This window comes from Lepidochelys kempii, chromosome 6 (genome assembly GCF_965140285.1).
Source record: "Lepidochelys kempii isolate rLepKem1 chromosome 6, rLepKem1.hap1, whole genome shotgun sequence".
NCBI classification, from domain to species: Eukaryota; Metazoa; Chordata; order Testudines; family Cheloniidae; genus Lepidochelys; species Lepidochelys kempii.
This window is the reverse complement of record NC_136385.1, coordinates 73,913,484-73,932,465: the sequence shown is the minus strand read 5'-3', so window position 1 is coordinate 73,932,465 and position 18,982 is coordinate 73,913,484.

The window sequence follows — 18,982 nt, the reverse complement described above, 5'->3', positions numbered from 1 at the left end:
ACGAAAGCGCGACTCCACGGGGCACCCAGGCCGACCCGATGGAGGCTGCTTGGGGAAAAAACTTCCAGCTACCGTGCACGTGTGCGCACGCACACCTGATTGGAATGGACATGAACAACACATCTCAAAGAACAACAGTTACGAGAAGGTGAGTAACCGTTTTTTTTCTCAGTCTCTCATAACTTCACTTATTGCCATCAGTTTTATTCCCCAAATTTAAACGGGCTTATTCCAGGGTGAGGATTAGCTATATAATAAATTTCAACTTTTAAAATTCAGCCTGCTATGAATTCTCATGTACAAAAATGTGTCTTAAGTTGTTAATTTTTTTAAGTATTTCCACAAATTCAAAAAGATCAAGGTTGCTCTGCCTACAAAATCTGGGTTAGCAGAACATAACTGCCAGAATATGGAGCAAGTGGTTGGTCAGTTTTGTTGGTTCCTTCATCTGATTGGCAGCTCCTCCGCTAGTAATCAAATCCCCTAGTTTTCTGCGAAGTTGTAGCTCCAGACTCAGTCATTAATAATAATGTGAATTACAGATTTGGAAACAAAAACTGGGTTTTCAATGTTCCGATCATTAGCCAGTGTTTGTTGGTTTATAACGTAATAGATTCAACTCTGAAGCATGAGTGTTTAATCTCACTTGTCAGTCTGACCAAACTGCATCATCATTTATTTTAAAAGGGTTTCTACACGGACGACAATTATCCAATAGATCCGAATGAAACATAAATTCCATCCTGTTGCCTGTGTGATTCGTAACTTCCCTGGCTAATTGTCAAAGAGCATTGTGATCAAACAAGGGCTCTCTCCCCACTCTAAGCCATCTTCTCCTACCTGCTCTTACAGTGGAACTGTAATGCTTAATCTGTGATATTACAATCATTCCCATAGCAACAGACTGTGATGTTGCAAAGTGACAATTATGACTTCACTACAGGTTCTGGCACAAGCAGAACCTGGGTTATATATATCCCAGCTCAAACAGCCAGGGTAACACTGAAGGGAATAATGAATAGTACTAGTAACGATGGCAGGAATAGTGAATAGTACTAGTAATGGTGATGGGAATAATGAATAGTACTAGCAGAATAAATGGCTTTGGATAAATGTCTCTGGCCAAACAGCGTTAATAACCACCTTGTTTAGACCTGGCAGATACTAACATGGTTTCTAGGACATGTGTGAACAAAGTGTTGTTGTTGTTTTAAAGCATTGTGCTAGCCAAACTGTGCTCCCTCTGAGGTTAGTCTATGACATGATTTAGCTAGCACTGTTTTTAGAAAACAATCCCTTGCCATAATGGTCAAGAAAACTGTGCCAACAGCAATTGTATTTAGACCATGGTGTGAGGCCAGGGCCAAAATTTTTGCATGCATGTTTCCATCAGTGTAGGAAACGCTTTTTCAATACTGTATAACTAATGTTATTCGGTAACAAGTGAGGGCCCCATCAAAGAGGTAACCCCACTTCTGGAGGACAGGACCTCCTAGGGGACACATGCAAAATAATATGGGGGTGAGGGACTGGGAATAGAAAAGAGAGCCTTTCATCTCTAGGTTGTCCATTCAAATCTCCTCCAAATTGGTAGAGACTGAAAGCTATGGTATGATGACCATGTGAAATAAGTCGGTGGTTCAGTCTAGTTTTTGCTGGACAGATAACAAAACCCAGAATTGCATCTGGAACTAACTGGCACCTTTGTTGGCACTCAGAAGAGATCCAAAGAGCTGAACCAGCACAGAGAAACTGAACGATTCTTTCATCAAGAGTGATGGTTCCTCCTGTTCAGGCCCAGAGATGGGGTGGGATCTAAGCCTGCATGTGCTGTCCCAGTTCCTATAGAGAGGACTAATTCATAGAGCTTAAGACCACAATTCCACTGCTTTCTACATTCGATTCTGAAAAACAGTATTCATTTGGCATCAGAGTTAGGGTGCTTGTGTTATGATGAAATGTGCATTACTTTAAACTTGATAAGAATAATTTGTTTAGGTGGGCAGTGATGTCCTCAACTATTCATTTCTTGGCTTTTAAATCCTTGGGTTTTGCCAGTGATGTAATAGGTATGTATGTTATTGTCAGTCAGCAACTTTACATGTCTTGTTAAATGCAGTTTTCTGTTTTTAAAATATCTATACTACAATCCCTTCACCCCTCCATAGAATGCAGCCACCTCTAGAGAGGAACAGTGTTGTTTTACCGCACATAGCACACCAAATAGAAATTTAGGAAAGATGAATAGATTCATAATTTTTTTTTAAGGCCCAAAAGGACCATTATGATCTAGTCTGACCTGCTGCATCACACAGGCCATGTAATTCCTGCATCAAGCCCATAACTTGTGGCTGAACGAGAGCATATTTTTTAGAAAGACATCCAATCTTGATATAAAGACTTCAAGTAATGAGAAATCCACTGCATAATTTGGTAAATTGTTCCAATACTTAATTACCCTAACTGTTGAAAATGTGTACCTTTTCTCTACCCTACATTTAATCTAGCTTCAGCTTCCAGCCATTGGATCTCATTTTACCTTTGTCTGATAAGATTAAACAATTTTCTGCTCATATATGAAAAACCGGATCATTGTATCCAGCTGAAATTGCAGAAGTATTTTAGGCTGGCAGAATATATTTATCTGGGACACTAGGGTTAACGCCTCTACTTTTGCAAGAAGAACCATAGCCAAAACACTGATTTCAAGACTCTCCTGAAAGACAGTCACTCTATCAACAGTGTCCTTTAACCCCACTCCGGGGAACTGGCTCAGAATACATTCAAAAGGAAGAGTGCCACGTACTGCATCACCACTCCCTGGAGTATCCTGCGTTTTCTTAGGGCTAGTCTACATTACGAGTGACACAGCTGTGCTACCGTAGCACGTCTGGTGAAAACATTCTGTGACGAATGGAGAGAGTTCTCTCGTCAGCATAATAAAACCACCTCCGTGAGCGGCAGTAGCTACATTGGTGAGAGAAGCATGGGTTGGTGTGGTTCAGGATCCTGAACTGGGTTGGTCAAGACATTCTGGATGCTGAAAGACTGATGTTAGTAATACTAATTGGGAAGAATTATGGCTCTTCCTTTGCCTGAAACAGCTTCTCTACAGCAGGAGTTCTCACACTGTTTTAGAGTATAGATCACAGGTGAGTAGAGGGATTATCTCATGGATCACCTGCCCTTGTCGCTGTGATTGCCTGGGTCTCTCCCCCTCCCATTGGTAGTCCTATACCACCTCTCTGACATGTCTCTCTCACCAATAGAAGTTGGTCCAATAATAGATAATACCTTACCCACTTTGTATCTCTAGCAATTGCTTACTGGGAAAATTTAATGCATTTTTAATCCAATTTATTATGTGAAAATTAGAAGGATGGCTAGCACCATGCAGCTGTCATGCTCCCTGCAGACCCACCCATGGTCCACAGACCACAGCCTGAGAACTGCTGCTCTTTCCGAAGAACTTAAAGGAGCTGACAAACAAATCCCTTATCTCCCTTGAAATTTCTTTTGCACATCTGTGCCGTGTTAGGGTCTCACGAACCCCTCATGAGAGTTAATCTAACATTTATTCCACTCACTGTTACAGTTCCTCAGATTATTTTAAATCAGGAGCTGAGTGTCACCTGTGGTTATGTCCAAGCTTATCATATTTTTGATTAAAAGAAGGGCCTGCTGAACAAGCTGCTTCCCGGCATCTGCTGTTTACCAAGTTACTGAGTGACGTTTGTTGTGAAGTACTATTAGAGTACAAACTCACAAAAAGAAAAAGGGAACTGAGGAGCACAGTTGAATCATAAAGACGACAGGAAGCTGTTCATTCAGGTATTGGTATGACTTACTGCAGTGCCAGGGTACTATCTGGGCACCAGAAGAGAGCATAGAGAGCTGAGGAACACAGATGACTTAAAGCAAAAATTCATGCACCAGGCAGGCCTCCCTATCTAAGGATTGTGCTAACTTCACAGAAGCTAAAAGATTAGCTCTGCTTGTCAACATACGTTAGTTCCAAAACAGAAAAGATTGTTTTTTTATTTCTTTTCCCAAGGGTTTTGACTGATCAAAAATTATACTTACACTGACATAAATTTCAAACAATATTTGAATTGTGGCTTTTTGTTTTAACAAAAGTGTAATGTAGAAAGTAAAAGGAAAAGAAACTTTTTAAAAAGTTCCTATCTAAATGACAAGTGTTCAAACTGAAAGCTGAATTCCTGGTGAGATACAGAGGCAGATTAGTTGTGTACACATACCGAAACTTACACTGGCTCGTTTAAACTGGCAGAATCAAATGAAATGGAAATGTAAGGCTGAAATCTAGCCCCTTGTAAACTCCTCTTATTCGGCTTTGGTCACTGATGATGAGTCTTTCTGGTCATGAGGGTCAAAAATGGAATGTTTATAGTGTCAGATACGAAATTTTGTGGCTTTCTGATGATATTTTCTTCCCTTCAATGTCCCCATGTTCGGCCCCATTTTTTCCCCTTCTCTTCTGAATCCTTCTCTCTTTATTTCCTTCCTCTCTGTTCTGTCCCCTTCACTCTAGGGCCCCTTTCTCTCTTTCCACTCTCCTTCCCCATGTTCTGCTCCCCTTTCCCTTTCAATCCCTTTTCTACTTTGTCTTTCTCTTTCAGCCACTTCTCTTTGCTGCATCAATTGCTGATTATAGGTGTCAATGTCAATGCTGGCGGGCCCCACCCTTCCCCATTTGACCCCAACTGGTATGTATTGCATCATACACTTGGGCGTGTCAGTTGCCCTAGCTACTGCACTGCCTTCCTTGAGATCTGGGACACATACTAATGGAACTAGTGCCGGCACCGACTTACCTAACGGGGCCCCGTCATTGCCAAGTCTCCAAGCAATGGCTGATTTACATTTCATATGAGTTACAGTACGTGGGCCTGACCTTGTTTACGGGTGGAGTTTCAATCCTAACTGATTTTCCTGGCATTTGATGCTTTAAGTCAGATCCTTAAAGGTTCATTGTCTGTACAAAATGCAAGGATTTAGTCACACAGTTGATGTTAATGCTAATAGGATTTTCACAGCAAACATTCAAACATCACAGTACAGCTTACTGCCCTATTATCTTAACTCTTTTGCTGATCTGCAGGTATTCAACATACAGCCATCAAAATGGCATGTGCACGGCCCAATTGTTCATATCCTCTCAGAGATCATATGACCTTCAAAGTTGTTTAGTGTGCTTCACACGAATTCACAGCCCATGAGTGACAATCAGCAGCATGCATGGGATTAAATATGTAATATTATGTATATTGTATGTGTATATATATCTCCTTCAGTCTCTTAACACTGCAATCCTGAGCAGTCTCAGACCTTCTCACTCAAAAGTCACATCACTTTTGTCTATCATCCCTTAATCCATGGTAAGTGTAATTTCTGGCCTGATTTTGTACCAGTGATATCAATGAGAGCAAGCCCAGGCCCTTAGACTGTCAGCATCTCAGGGCAAGGACCTGGATTGTCTGTAAAATGCCATGCAGCTCTGGAGCACCGTTTGGATGATACACAAACATGATAGGTGTGCGTGACTCTGTATTTCATGTTTTTATGTTAGTTACTAAAGGAAAGAAAAATACAATGGTTAAAGATTGTAATGATTACATAACCTAGCCTTTTGGATTTGGAGATCTACATTCAAATTTATTTTAGATCACAGGCGAAATGAGTTTGACGGTCTCAGACTAGTCTCCAGTGGACATCTGTCTACATCACACAACCTAGCAGCCAGTCTGGCGTAATTTGATATCACTAATGTTCTTTGCTGTGAGAGGACCTGGCTTGGAATAGCTGTAATGCAGTAGGCCACTATGGAGGTGCACTAGGAAAGCATTATGGGAATTAACAATTGGAACTGCATGGCATTTCAGGTATTTTGTCATAGTTTTGTAATGATCCAGAAGCTGCTTCAGGTCAGGACTGAGAAAAACTGGCAGAGCCATGTGGAAGAAATTTTCCCAATGTCTGCTTGCAAAATATCTGTTACAAAAGGTCTTTCTCCACACATGCAGTCTAATGGAATTGGAAAGTGATGGCTCAGTGAAACACTTTGTAAAACTCTTATTATTTGTCCAGTGGAGAGCAATTTCCTTTGGAACTTAGATGTCTCATAAGGGAAACATGAATTTATGCAATTTATGAATAAATAAATGTGAATTTTGATCTGATGGGGGTGAAAAGCACACTAGACCCTTTGACGCCATTGCACGGACTTTTGACAGGAACACCTTATGACTATTCCTAACAAATTGTTAGATTGGCATTATTACACATAAGCATATTACAATGTTATAAGTTACTGGGCACGGACAATGAAAATACCAACGACTTTGCTTGTTACTTTCAAAGACAAACAAACACGTCTCAGCTGCATAATGGAAAAGTTCACTTTAAAAGCACTGCCAGGTTTCCGATACACACAAACATGTTCCAAACCTACTACATTTCAATTCTTTAAAGCTGTATAAACTAAAAGCAGACAGATTTTTAGCAATTTGTTTTTTAAAAAATTAAAAAGCACTGTCAGTCTGTACTGCCACACAGTTTCACCAGCAGCATATTCTAATTAATTTACGGTCCAATTTATAAATGCTTAAAAACCGGGCCAACATTTTCAAACTCAGGTTCCAGATGTCAAAATGAGCCGCTGGTGTTCTGGACCTCTGAAAATCAAATCAGTTCTATTTAAATGCCTAAATATGGATCAAGGTGCACAAATTTGAAAATTTTGGCCAGGAGACAAATGGATGGTCATATCTCCTGCTGTCAATGGATGATGGCCAGACTTCCATTCTCATCCTCCTTGACCTCTCTGCAACATTTGACACTGTCAACCATGGGCTACAGCTGTCCTGCCTAAAACAGGTGGCAGCGGTACAGGGAACTGCACTAAAATGTTTTAAGTCCTTCCTGGAGGGACACATCCAATGAATAGTGATGGGAAACTGCACCTCCACCACTCAAGTTGTGGAGTTCCACAAGGACCAATTCTCTCTCAACATGCAGGCACTAGGTGAACCAGTCAGCTGATATGGACTTATGTAGCAGCAATATGCAGATGACATAATGCTCTACCTATCCTTCACCACTTTCCACCATACCATTACCACCAAGATGGGACAGTGCCTGGGCAAGATCAGCTCGTGGAAGAAGAATAGCTGGCTGACACTCAATCCAAGCAAGACAGAGGTGATGCTGGTGGGCAGAGACAAGTGCTTTGCAGAGTTTGCAGTCCTGGTGCAGTCTCCTTTGGTTGAAGGCACATCTCTACAATTGGTCAATTCAGTCTGTAGTTTAGGATTGTTCCTGGATTCCTCACTGATGCTAAACTCTCACGCAGCAGCACCTTTAGTATTGCTTTCCCCATTGCTGGTAGGCTAGGAGACTCCATTCCCCATCATGGTGGAGGATGACCTGGCCTCAGTTATTCACACCTTCATCGCCTCTCAGATGGACTACAGCCATACGATATACCCCTTCAGTACTTAGGAAGCTCCAACTAGTACAAAATGCCGTGTCTCCTCAGCCATACAGGCTACAGCGAGCACAATAAATCTGTCCTCCATTCTCTACACTGGCTTCCTACAGAAAGTCAAGTCAAGTTCAAGGTTTCAATCCTTAAGGTGTTTAACGGCCCAGGACCCAGCATATCTAAAAGGTCCCTAAAGCTCTAGAAAGAAGACCATGGTTAACAACACTGCTTCTCAGGCTCAATGGAACTTTCTGTCATAATGGAAAAGTTCATCAGTGCAGGGGACAAAGCTTTCTCAGGGGCTAGTCCGAGACGGGGAAACAAATGCTCACAGGAACTAAGGATCATTACAAACCTCGCCACTTTCTGCTGCAAGTGCAAACTACATTGCTTTGACCTGCCTTCTCTAACAAAAACAGAGCAGCATATACACTTAAAAAGCCCCCAGTCATACCCAAAATAAAACCCCAGTGAAACAAAAGACTATTGTATGCACAATTCTCCCCCTGCAAAGAGGACAAGAGACAGAACCACATGTAAAAGATGTTAGTCTGGGAGATGCCTGATGTGAAGGTACTAAGATACTACTGAGATGAGGGCGGTATAAGATCCTATACAGAATAGAATGGGAATTTAAAATAAAATTTCTGACCAGACCTTTTAACTATTGCAGCAGAGCGAGCCTCAGCATCTAAAACCAAAAAATTCTCCTCGGACAACTGGAAACCTTGCAGGAACTTAATGGGTGTGGAGGACACTCAGCACCTTGCTAGGTCAGGTCTTTGACAGCTATTCCTGTTTTCTTCCCAGGACCATTGTGCACTCTCTTGGGTCATAAGCTAAAGAGTGGCAGGCTCAAGGGGGAAACTTTTTGCGTTCAAGTGCCCAATTCATCAAAAATCTGATTGGGTCTGGATGGCTCCAAGTGCCAGTCTCACACACTATCTCCTTACCTCTGTCCCCCTCCCTACGATGGTGCCAATTAAGTGGGTTGGAGGGTGTGTGCGAATGCTTCCCCCAAGTTTTTTGCACTTGCTCAAAGTTCCATAGGCTGCTGAGCCAGGGTGGGGAGCAGGGCCGGGCCCCCTTTAAGCTGTGCTCCTGTACTAAATCAGTATGGAGGCTGCTGGAGCGGGCCAGAGCATGGCCACCCGGCACTTGGGCAATCTGTTGCTGTATCGCACAGCACTGGGCACTAGCCAACATTCTGACTCCTGGGGCACCAGCTCATACACTGTGTGTGGGTAAGAGAGAGGTGCCTGAGGGAGACCCAAGGTCCTTGCCAGGGGAAGGGGAAGAGACAAGTGGGGTGGGGGGCTGGAACTGGGTCCTGCTAGGGGCAAAGAGCAGGGACTGGAATTGGCTCCCCAGGGCCTAGGACCAGGGCCAGTGCAATGACAAGTGGGGGTGCAGCCACACAGCCGGGCTAGGCAGGGCAGGGGCAGCCCAGCTAGGGTTAAAACCTGACCCTCTCCCAGCCCCGGCCCCTTGCAACCCCAAACCTCCCCGCCGCCTCCAGCCGCAGGGGGCGCCCTGGCTCTGACATTATACCCCGCCCCCACATCTGCCCTCTGCTCGTTCCCCAACCCCCCCCCCAGTTTCCGCCGCTTCCCCTCTCCATCCCCTTCCCCTCTCTGGCGTGGCCAGCCAAGCCCCGCCCGGGGCGCAGGGATCTGAGCTGCGCTCCGCGCCAGGGACCCCGCCCCCAGCCTCAGCGGGCCACGAGCCCGGAGCAGCTGGTTTGGGGGCACGAGGCAGCGCCGCCCGCAGGCGTAGTGAGCGCGGAGGGGCTCGGCGGCTGGCCGCGCTCGCAGCAGGGAACGGGCTGTAAGGCTGCCTCGTTGTGCAGAGCGCTTCCCCGCTGCCGGCTGCAGCCCACGCGGTCCCGCGGCAGATGTGCGAGGCGGCCGCTGGTGCTAACGGGGCAGCCGCCGCAGCCCTCTCTCTGGGCGGCTAATGCACTGGCGGAGCAGAGCACTTTGGCTAATGAGCCTCCTGCTGCTTCCCGTGCTCGGTTTCCGGCTTGTTAGTGAACTGGCAGCTCCCGCTCGCTTCCCCCAGCCCCTTAGGAGAGGATTGAGGTGGATTCAGAGAGAAATCCTCCTGGAGGAGGCACGAGATCAGAGATCGTTTACAAAAAAACCCAAAACAACTCTCCCCCCCCCCCCCAAGCATTTGGCCTCGGGTTTTAGTTTGCCGGCAGAGCGACCTTTCGCTTATGCTCAAATAAATTTGTTAGTCTCTAAGGTGCCACAAGTCCTCCTTTACTCTTTCCCACAAGGAAGCTCTCGCAGCTTTACATAGGCTATGTTCCATGTCCACCAGAAAAATCACTAGCAAGATGTGTATCAGCAGATGGGCTTTGCTTCTCAAAGCATAGTGCAGCTTTTTCCTTTCCTGGGTATGTGAGTGTAGCTCCCTCTCCTATACCTGTGTCAAGTGTGTGTGTGTGTGTGAGAGATGCAGTAGAAAAAAACGGTATCTGGACTTTGGAGCTTTACATTAGGCTACTGTAAGCTCCTCCTCACTCCCCCCTGCCCTTTGTTTTGCAAATATGCCTCCGCTTTGATCTACATTTGCACTGCAGGCTCTCTCCCTGTTGATGGAACTGAAATGAGCTGGAGTCAAGGAAGGTGTTAAAATGAGACAACTGATAGGAGAGTGCAGAAAAGGTGTCCATGAAAAACAGGACTGGGAACTTGATTTTAGAGAAATAGATGGTGTAGCGGGTGAGCAGTGAGCAAGGATGTCTATAAGTGTGTTTCCAAGAGCAAAAGGGGCAATATTTTCCATTACCATAGTCCTGGCTCCTATAGTTCATGAGACATAAAACAATGAAATCTGAAATCTATTAGGCCATTTGTTTGCTGCCACTGCTACCTTTACTTCCATGGCTACCTTTACTTCCATGGCTAACCTCTAAAATGTCTTTTCTACAAATTGGAGTGTCACCCGTTGCTGACAAAAGTGATTAGAAAGAAACCATTTCTCCCTGATGATCACCCATTAACATGTGCTTGAAATTGTTTGTTTGCTAGATCGAACAAAACTAATTTCATTACAGAAAGTTTGATTAAGACCTTATGGAACATTGTTATTCCATCTAAACTAGCTAAGCCATTTCCAAAACTAAATGAGGGAGAGGAGGAACCGGGGGAGGACTCACTTCTGACAGCTACTATCATTTTCTTAATTGTTCACTGTTCTGTACTCCCTTTTCTGCTCTGTGTGTGTGTAAGGTCCACTCTGGTGAATATAGGACATCGCTGAGGCTGGTTGGGTCCAGTGGCATCAATCAAGGTATCGGAATCTATATTTTATATAGATGTGTGTGTGTGAGCTCTGTGCATTAAAGCTGGACTCCAATTCTAATTTCCTTTTTCAGCTGCTCATAACTGTCCTCAGTCAAATTATTTTGGGGTTGAAATGTTTCTACTTTGCTTTCAGCCAGCGGTGATTTAAAGATTGACCAAAGTCAATTCAAATTGTTTTGAGTAATTTAAGTATGAAAACTAATATTTTCCCCATATGTTATGATCAGAAATGTTACAATGGAGAACTCCAGAAACATTTGCAATTAGATGCTCAAAACTAGGCCCCAGTTCTCTCTATTGTTATAAGGGTGAAGCTCCAGATTATATAAATGAAAACTGCACAACATACGTAACTGACGGCAGAATTGGGCCTTTATGTTGTTTTTGTAGCTTTTATTAAGTCTAAAAATGCCAGGTTAAAAAAAGTTTAAGGATGCTGTAAGGGTCTGTGGTTGTTCCCCCCACCCCATCTTTCTCAGTGGGGAGCCATGCCCCCTCCCTACAGATGCCTTACTAAAGCTAACTACGCCTGTAAACTCTGCAGGGCAAATAGTGACATATCAGGGAACTTACAAGAGCAGTTAATGATGGCTTCGCGAGAGCTGCAGGGTTGTGGAGTTTGTAATGCCTTTAGAAGTTGACAGAAGTTATAAATTCTGTAAGCAAATAGTTCCTTATTTTTTCCCTTTAAAGAAACAGGGATGGTAAATTTTAATAACCTTGTTGTGTTACTGCAATGTTAAGAATGAAAAATAAAGAACATAGAAATCTAGATCCTTCAAAAGATAAGATATTGTTCTGCTCTGAAAAGTGACTTGGTTAGAATACAGTTGTATGGTTCCATCTTTATGGTCTCTCAGTGATTCCCTGATCAAACCTGATCAGTTTACAAGTAAAAATCTGTTGTTTTTTTTCTAAATGCCAGCCCTGCAAAGTCAACCCAGAATCTGAAAGTCAAACTGGGTTCGCATACCATCAACTATAAGGGTACTGCAACTAGAACTTAGCGAATATTGTGTTGATGGTGCACGAGCCAGAACAGAATCCAACTCTTTCTGCCATAAGTGTGTTGATTTGTTGTGCTAACAGGAGTAAAAAATAGTAAAAATGTATTTTAGGCACTAAAGTCAGCAGATATGCCTCTGAATATATACAGAGAGCAGATCTATTGAGTAAGAGGGTGCAGTTCTTAAGGTCACTTTTCAGAGTAGAATATCACTTCAAAATTGTTCCCACAGTGCTAAACAACACATACATATTGTACAGCACTTGCCAGTATCGGGTCCTGGTCAATGATTGGCCTCCTAGGTGCTACGGTAATGCAAATAATAATAATATTACATCCATGTAGTATTTGTTATTCCTACCTTCCTTGTTAAATGTCAGCTTTAAAGGGGATCTGAAAAGGGGGAAAGAATGGGTTTGTGCCATTTTGCGGGTCTCCTTTACTGTACTACTGCGTGTTATTAACAACAAGGAGTCAGGTGGCACCTTAAAGACTAACAGATTTATTTGAGCATAAGCTTTCATGGGTAAAATCCCCACTTCTTCAGATGCATGGAGTGAAAATTACAGATGCAGGCATAAATATACTGGGACATGAAGAGAAGGGAGTTACCTCACAAGTGGAGAACCAGTGTTGACAGGGCCAATTCGATCTGGGTGGATGTAGTCCACTCCCAATAATAGATGAGGAGGTGTCAATTCCAGGAGAGGCAAAGCTGCTTTTGTAATGAGCCAGCCACTCCCAGTCCGTATTCAAACCCAAATTAATGGTGTTAAATTTGCAAATGAAATTTTAGTTCTGCTGTTTCTCTTTGAAGTCTGTTTCTGAAGTTTTTTTGTTCAAGTATAGCTACTTTCAAATCTGTCATAGAATGTCCAGGATGATTGAAGTGTTCTCCTACTGGCTTTTGTGTGTTACCATTCCTGATGTGCGATGTTATTAATGTGTACTGTAAATGATACAAGGTGCGCAGTGTGGCAGAGTTAGCATCATGGGAGTTTCCCTAACTTAAGTGAGCATGATGGCTCAGCCTTAATATTGCATTAACGTTAGTTTTTAAAGAAAAAATAAAAGAAACAAATGGGGGATAAAAGAAGTGAAGGTGACCTGAAGCTCTCATAGGGTATGTCTACACTACGGAATAAGGTCGAATTTATAGAAGTCGGTTTTTTAGAAATCGGTTTTATATATTCGAGTGTGTGTGTCCCCACAGAAAATGCTCTAAGTGCATTAAGTGCATTAACTTGGCGGAGCGCTTCCACAGTACCGAGGCTAGAGTCGACTTCCGGAGCGTTGCACTGTGGGTAGCTATCTCACAGTTCCCGCAGTCTCCGCTGCCCATTGGAATTCTGGGTTGAGATCCCAATGCCTGATGGGGCTAAAACATTGTCGCGGGTGGTTCTGGGTACATATCGTCAGGCCCCCGTTCCCTCCCTCCCTCCATGAAAGCAAGGGCAGACAATCATTTCGCGCCTTTTTTCCTGAGTTACCTGTGCAGACGCCATACCACGGCAAGCATGGAGCCCGCTCAGGTAACCGTCACCCTATGTCTCCTGGGAGCTGGCAGACGCGGTACGGCATTGCTACACAGTAGCAGCAACCCCTTGCCTTGTGGTAGCAGACGGTACAGTACGACTGGTAGCCGTCATCGTCATGTCCGAGGTGCTCCTGGCCACGTCGGCTGGGAGCGCCTGGGCAGACATGGGCGCAGGGACTAAATTTGGAGTGACTTGAGCAGGTCATTCTCTTTAGTCCTGCAGTCAGTCCTATTGAACCATCTTATGGTGAGCGGGCAGGCGATACGGACTGCTAGCAGTCGTACTGTACCATCTTCTGCCGAGCAGCCATGAGATGTGGATGGCATGCAGTCCTTCTGCACCGTCTGCTGCCAGCCAAAGATGTAAAAGATAGATGGAGTGGATCAAAACAAGAAATAGACCAGATTTGTTTTGTACTCATTTGCTTCCCCCCCTCCCCTGTCTAGGGGACTCATTCCTCTAGGTCACACTGCAGTCACTCACAGAGAAGGTGCAGCGAGGTAAATCTAGCCATGTATCAATCAGAGGCCAGGCTAACCTTCTAGTTCCAATAAGAACGATAACTTAGGTGCACCATTTCTTATTGGAACCCTCCGTGAAGTCCTGCCTGAAATACTCCTTGATGTAAAGACACCCCCTTTGTTGATTTTAGCTCCCTGAAGCCAACCCTGTAAGCCGTGTCCTCAGTCGCCCCTCCCGGCGTCAGAGCAACGGCAAACAATCGGGCATCTGAGAGTGCTGTCCAGAGCAGTCACAATGGAGCACTCTGATGGGGCTAAAACATTGTCGCGGGTGGTTCTGGGTATGTATCGTCAGGCCCCCGTTCCCTCCCTCCCTCCCTCCGTGAAAGCAAGGGCAGACAATCATTTCGTGCCTTTTTTCCTGAGTTACCTGTGCAGACGCCATACCACGGCAAGCATGGAGCCCGCTCAGGTAACCGTCACCCTATGTCTCCTGGGTGCTGGCAGACGCGGTACGGCTTTGCTACACAGTGCAGCAACCCGTTGCCTTCTGTCAGCAGACGGTGCAATACGACTGGTAGTCGTCCTCATCATGTCCGAGGTGCTCCTGGCCACGTCGGCTGGGAGCACCTGGGCAGACATGGGCGCAGGGACTAAATTTGGAGTGACTTGAGCAGGTCATTCTCTTTAGTCCTGCAGTCAGTCCTATTGAACCATCTTATGGTGAGCGGGCAGGCGATATGGACTGCTAGCAGTCGTACTGTACCATCTTCTGCCAGGCAGGCAAGAGATGAGGATGGCTAGCAGTCGTACTGTGCCATCTTCTGCCGAGCAGCCATGAGATGTGGATGGCATGCAGTCCTTCTGCACCGTCTGCTGCCAGCCAAAGATGTAAAAGATAGATGGAGTGGATCAAAACAAGAAATAGACCAGATTTGTTTTGTACTCATTTGCTTCCCCCCCTCCCCTGTCTAGGGGACTCATTCCTCTAGGTCACACTGCAGTCACTCACAGAGAAGGTGCAGCGAGGTAAATCTAGCCATGTATCAATCAGAGGCCAGGCTAACCTCCTTGTTCTAATAAGAACGATAACTTAGGTGCACCATTTCTTATTGGAACCCTCCGTGAAGTCCTGCCTGAAATACTCCTTGATGTAAAGACACCCCCTTTGTTGATTTTAGCTCCCTGAAGCCAACCCTGTAAGCCGTGTCGTCAGTCACCCCTCCCTCCGTCAGAGCAACGGCAGACAATCGTTCCGCGCCTTTTTTCTGTGCGGACGCCATACCAAGGCAAGCATGGAGGCCGCTCAGCTCACTTTGGCAATTAGGAGCACATTAAACACCACACGCATTATCCAGCAGTATATGCAGCACCAGAACCTGGCAAAGCGATACCGGGCGAGGAGGCCACGTCAGCGCGGTCACGTGAGTGATCAGGACATGGACACAGATTTCTCTGAAAGCATGGGCCCTGCCAATGCATGCATCATGGTGCTAATGGGGCAGGTTCATGCTGTGGAACGCCGATTCTGGGCTCGGGAAACAAGCACAGAGTGGTGGGACCGCATAGTGTTGCAGGTCTGGGACGATTCCCAGTGGCTGCGAAACTTTCGCATGCGTAAGGGCACTTTCATGGAACTTTGTGACTTGCTTTCCCCTGCCCTGAGGCGCATGAATACCAAGATGAGAGCAGCCCTCACAGTTGAGAAGCGAGTGGCAATAGCCCTGTGGAAGCTTGCAACGCCAGACAGCTACCGGTCAGTTGGGAATCAATTTGGAGTGGGCAAATCTACTGTGGGGGCTGCTGTGATGCAAGTAGCCCACGCAATCAAAGATCTGCTGATATCAAGGGTAGTGACCCTGGGAAATGTGCAGGTCATAGTGGATGGCTTTGCTGCAATGGGATTCCCTAACTGTGGTGGGGCTATAGACGGAACCCATATCCCTATCTTGGCACCGGAGCACCAAGCCGCCGAGTACATAAACCGCAAGGGGTACTTTTCGATAGTGCTGCAAGCTCTGGTGGATCACAAGGGACGTTTCACCAACATCAGCGTGGGATGGCCGGGAAAGGTGCATGACGCTCGCATCTTCAGGAACTCTGGTCTGTTTCAAAAGCTGCAGGAAGGGAATTTATTCCCAGACCAGAAAATAACTGTTGGGGATGTTGAAATGCCTATATGTATCCTTGGGGACCCAGCCTACCCCTTAATGCCAAGGCTCATGAAGCCGTACACAGGCAGCCTGGACAGTAGTCAGGAGCTGTTCAACTACAGGCTGAGCAAGTGCAGAATGGTGGTAGAATGTGCATTTGGACGTTTAAAGGCGCGCTGGCGCAGTTTACTGACTCGCTTAGCCCTCAGCGAAACCAATATTCCCACTGTTATTACTGCTTGCTGTGTGCTCCACAATATCTGTGAGAGTAAGGGGGAGACGTTTATGGCGGGGTGGGAGGTTGAGGCAAATCGCCTGGCTGCTGGTTACGCGCAGCCAGACACCAGGGCGGTTAGAAGAGCACAGGAGGGCGCGGTACGCATCAGAGAAGCTTTGAAAACCAGTTTCATGACTGGCCAGGCTACGGTGTGAAAGTTCTGTTTGTTTCTCCTTGATGAAACCCCCCGCCCCTTGGTTCACTCTACTTCCCTGTAAGCTAACCACCCGCCCCTCCTCCCTTCAATCACCGCTTGCAGAGGCAATAAAGTCATTGTTGCTTCACATTCATGCATTCTTTATTCATTCATCACACAAATAGGGGGATGACTACCAAGGTAGCCCAGGATGGGTGGGGGAGGAGGGAAGGAAAATGCCACACAGCACTTTAAGCACAGCACTTTAAAAGTTTACAACTTTAAAATTTATTGAATGACAGCCTTCTTTTTTTTGGGCAATCCTCTGTGGTGGAGTGGCTGGTTGGCCGGAGGCCCCCCCACCGCGTTCTTGGGCATCTGGGTGTGGAGGCTATGGAACTTGGGGAGGAGGGCGGTTGGTTACAGAGGGGCTGCAGTGGCAGTCTGTGCTCCAGCTGCCTTTGCTGCAGCTCAACCATACACTGGAGCATACTGGTTTGGTCCTCCAGCAGCCTCAGCATTGAATCCTGCCTCCTCTCATCACACTGCCGCCACATTTGAGCTTCAGCCCTGTCTTCAGCCCGCCACCTCTCCTCCCGGTCATTTTGTGCTTTCCTGCACTCTGACATTATTTGCCTCCACGCATTCGTCTGTGCTCTGTCAGTGTGGGAGGACAGCATGAGCTCGGAGAACATTTCATCGCGAGTGCGTTTTTTTTTCTTTCTAAGCTTCACTAGCCTCTGGGAAGGAGAAGATCCTGTGATCATTGAAACACATGCAGCTGGTGGAGAGAAAAAAAGGGACAGCAGTATTTAAAAAGACACATTTTATAAAACAGTGGCTACACTCTTTCAGGGTAAACCTTGCTGTTAACATTACATACATAGCACATGTGCTTTCGTTACAAGGTCACATTTTGCCTCCCCCCACCGCGTGACTACCCCCTCAACCTTCCCCCCTCCCTGTGGCTAACAGCGGGGAACATTTCTGTTTAGCCACAGGCAAACAGCCCAGCAGGAATGGGCTCCTCTGAGTGTCCCCTGAAGAAAAGCACTCTATTTCAACCAGGTGACCATGAATTATATCTCACTCTCCTGAGGATAACACAGAGAGATAAAGAACGGATGTTGTTTGAATGCCAGCAAACATACACTGCAATGCTTTGTTGTACAGTGATTCCCGAGTACGTGTTACTGTCCTGGAGTGGTAAAGTGTCCTACCATGAAGGACGCAATAAGGCTGCCCTCCCCAGAAACCTTTTGCAAAGGCTTTAGGACTACATCTAGGAGAACCGCAAATGCCAGGGCAAAGTAATCCTTTCACATGCTTGCTTTTAAACCATGTATAGTACTTTAAAAGGTACACTCACCAGAGGTCCCTTCTCCGCCTGCTGGGTCCAGGAGGCAGCCTTGGGTGGGTTCGGGGGGTACTGGCTCCAGGTCTAGGGTGAGAAACAGTTCCTGGCTGTCGGGAAAACCGGTTTCTCCGCTTGCTTGCTGTGAGCTATCTACAACCTCCTCCTCATCATCATCTTCTTTGTCCCCAAAACCTGCTTCCGTATTGCCTCCATCTCCATTGAAGGAGTCAAACAACACGGCTGGGGTAGTGGTGGCTGAACCCCCTAAAATGGCATGCAGCTCATCATAGAAGCGGCATGTTTGGGGCTCTGACCCAGAGCGGCTGTTCACCTCTCTGGTTTTCTGGTAGGCTTGCCTCAGCTCCTTCAGTTTCACGCGGCACTGCTTCGGGTCCCTGTTATGGCCTCTGTCCTTCATGCCCTGGGAGATTTTGACAAAGGTTTTGGCATTTCGAAAACTGGAACGGAGTTCTGATAGCACGGATTCCTCTCCCCAAACAGCGATCAGATCCCATACCTCCCGTTCGGTCCATGCTGGAGCTCTTTTGCGATTCTGGGACTCCATCATGGTCACCTGTGCTGATGAGCTCTGCATGGTCACCTGCAGCTTGCCACGTTGGCCAAACAGGAAATGAGATTCAAAAGTTCGCGGTTTTTTTCCTGTCTACCTGGCCAGTGCATCTGAGTTGAGAGTGCTGTCCAGAGCGGTCATAATGGAGCACTCTGGGATAGCTCCCGGAGGCCAATACCATCGAATTGTGTCCACAGTACCCCAAATTCGAGCCGGCAACGTCGATTTAAGCGCTAATCCACTTGTCAGGGGTGGAGTAAGGAAATCGATTTTAAGAGCCCTTTAAGTTGAAATAAAGGGCTTCATTGTGTGGACCGGTGCAGGTTTACATCGATTTAACGCTGCTAAATTCGACCTAAAGTCCTAGTGTAGACCAGGGCTTAAGGTCCATCTGCACCATAGAAGTGTTCCATTTCAGGGGGAAATGATGTGGCTAACCATTGCCAGACCCATCTGTCCCTGCAATGGTTCATTGTGCCTACACTAACGGCCTTTTTTTGTTCATTTGTTTGTTTTGTTTTTTGTTTTTTTTTTCAAGTGGATGCAGTATGTTCACGTACAGCACTTGGCCCGGTTGTTATTATTGTACCTTGTACTTTGTGGTGCCTGCCCCACAGCTCCCTGGAGCAGGTGTGTGGCATAGTGGCAACTGCATACTTGTAGTA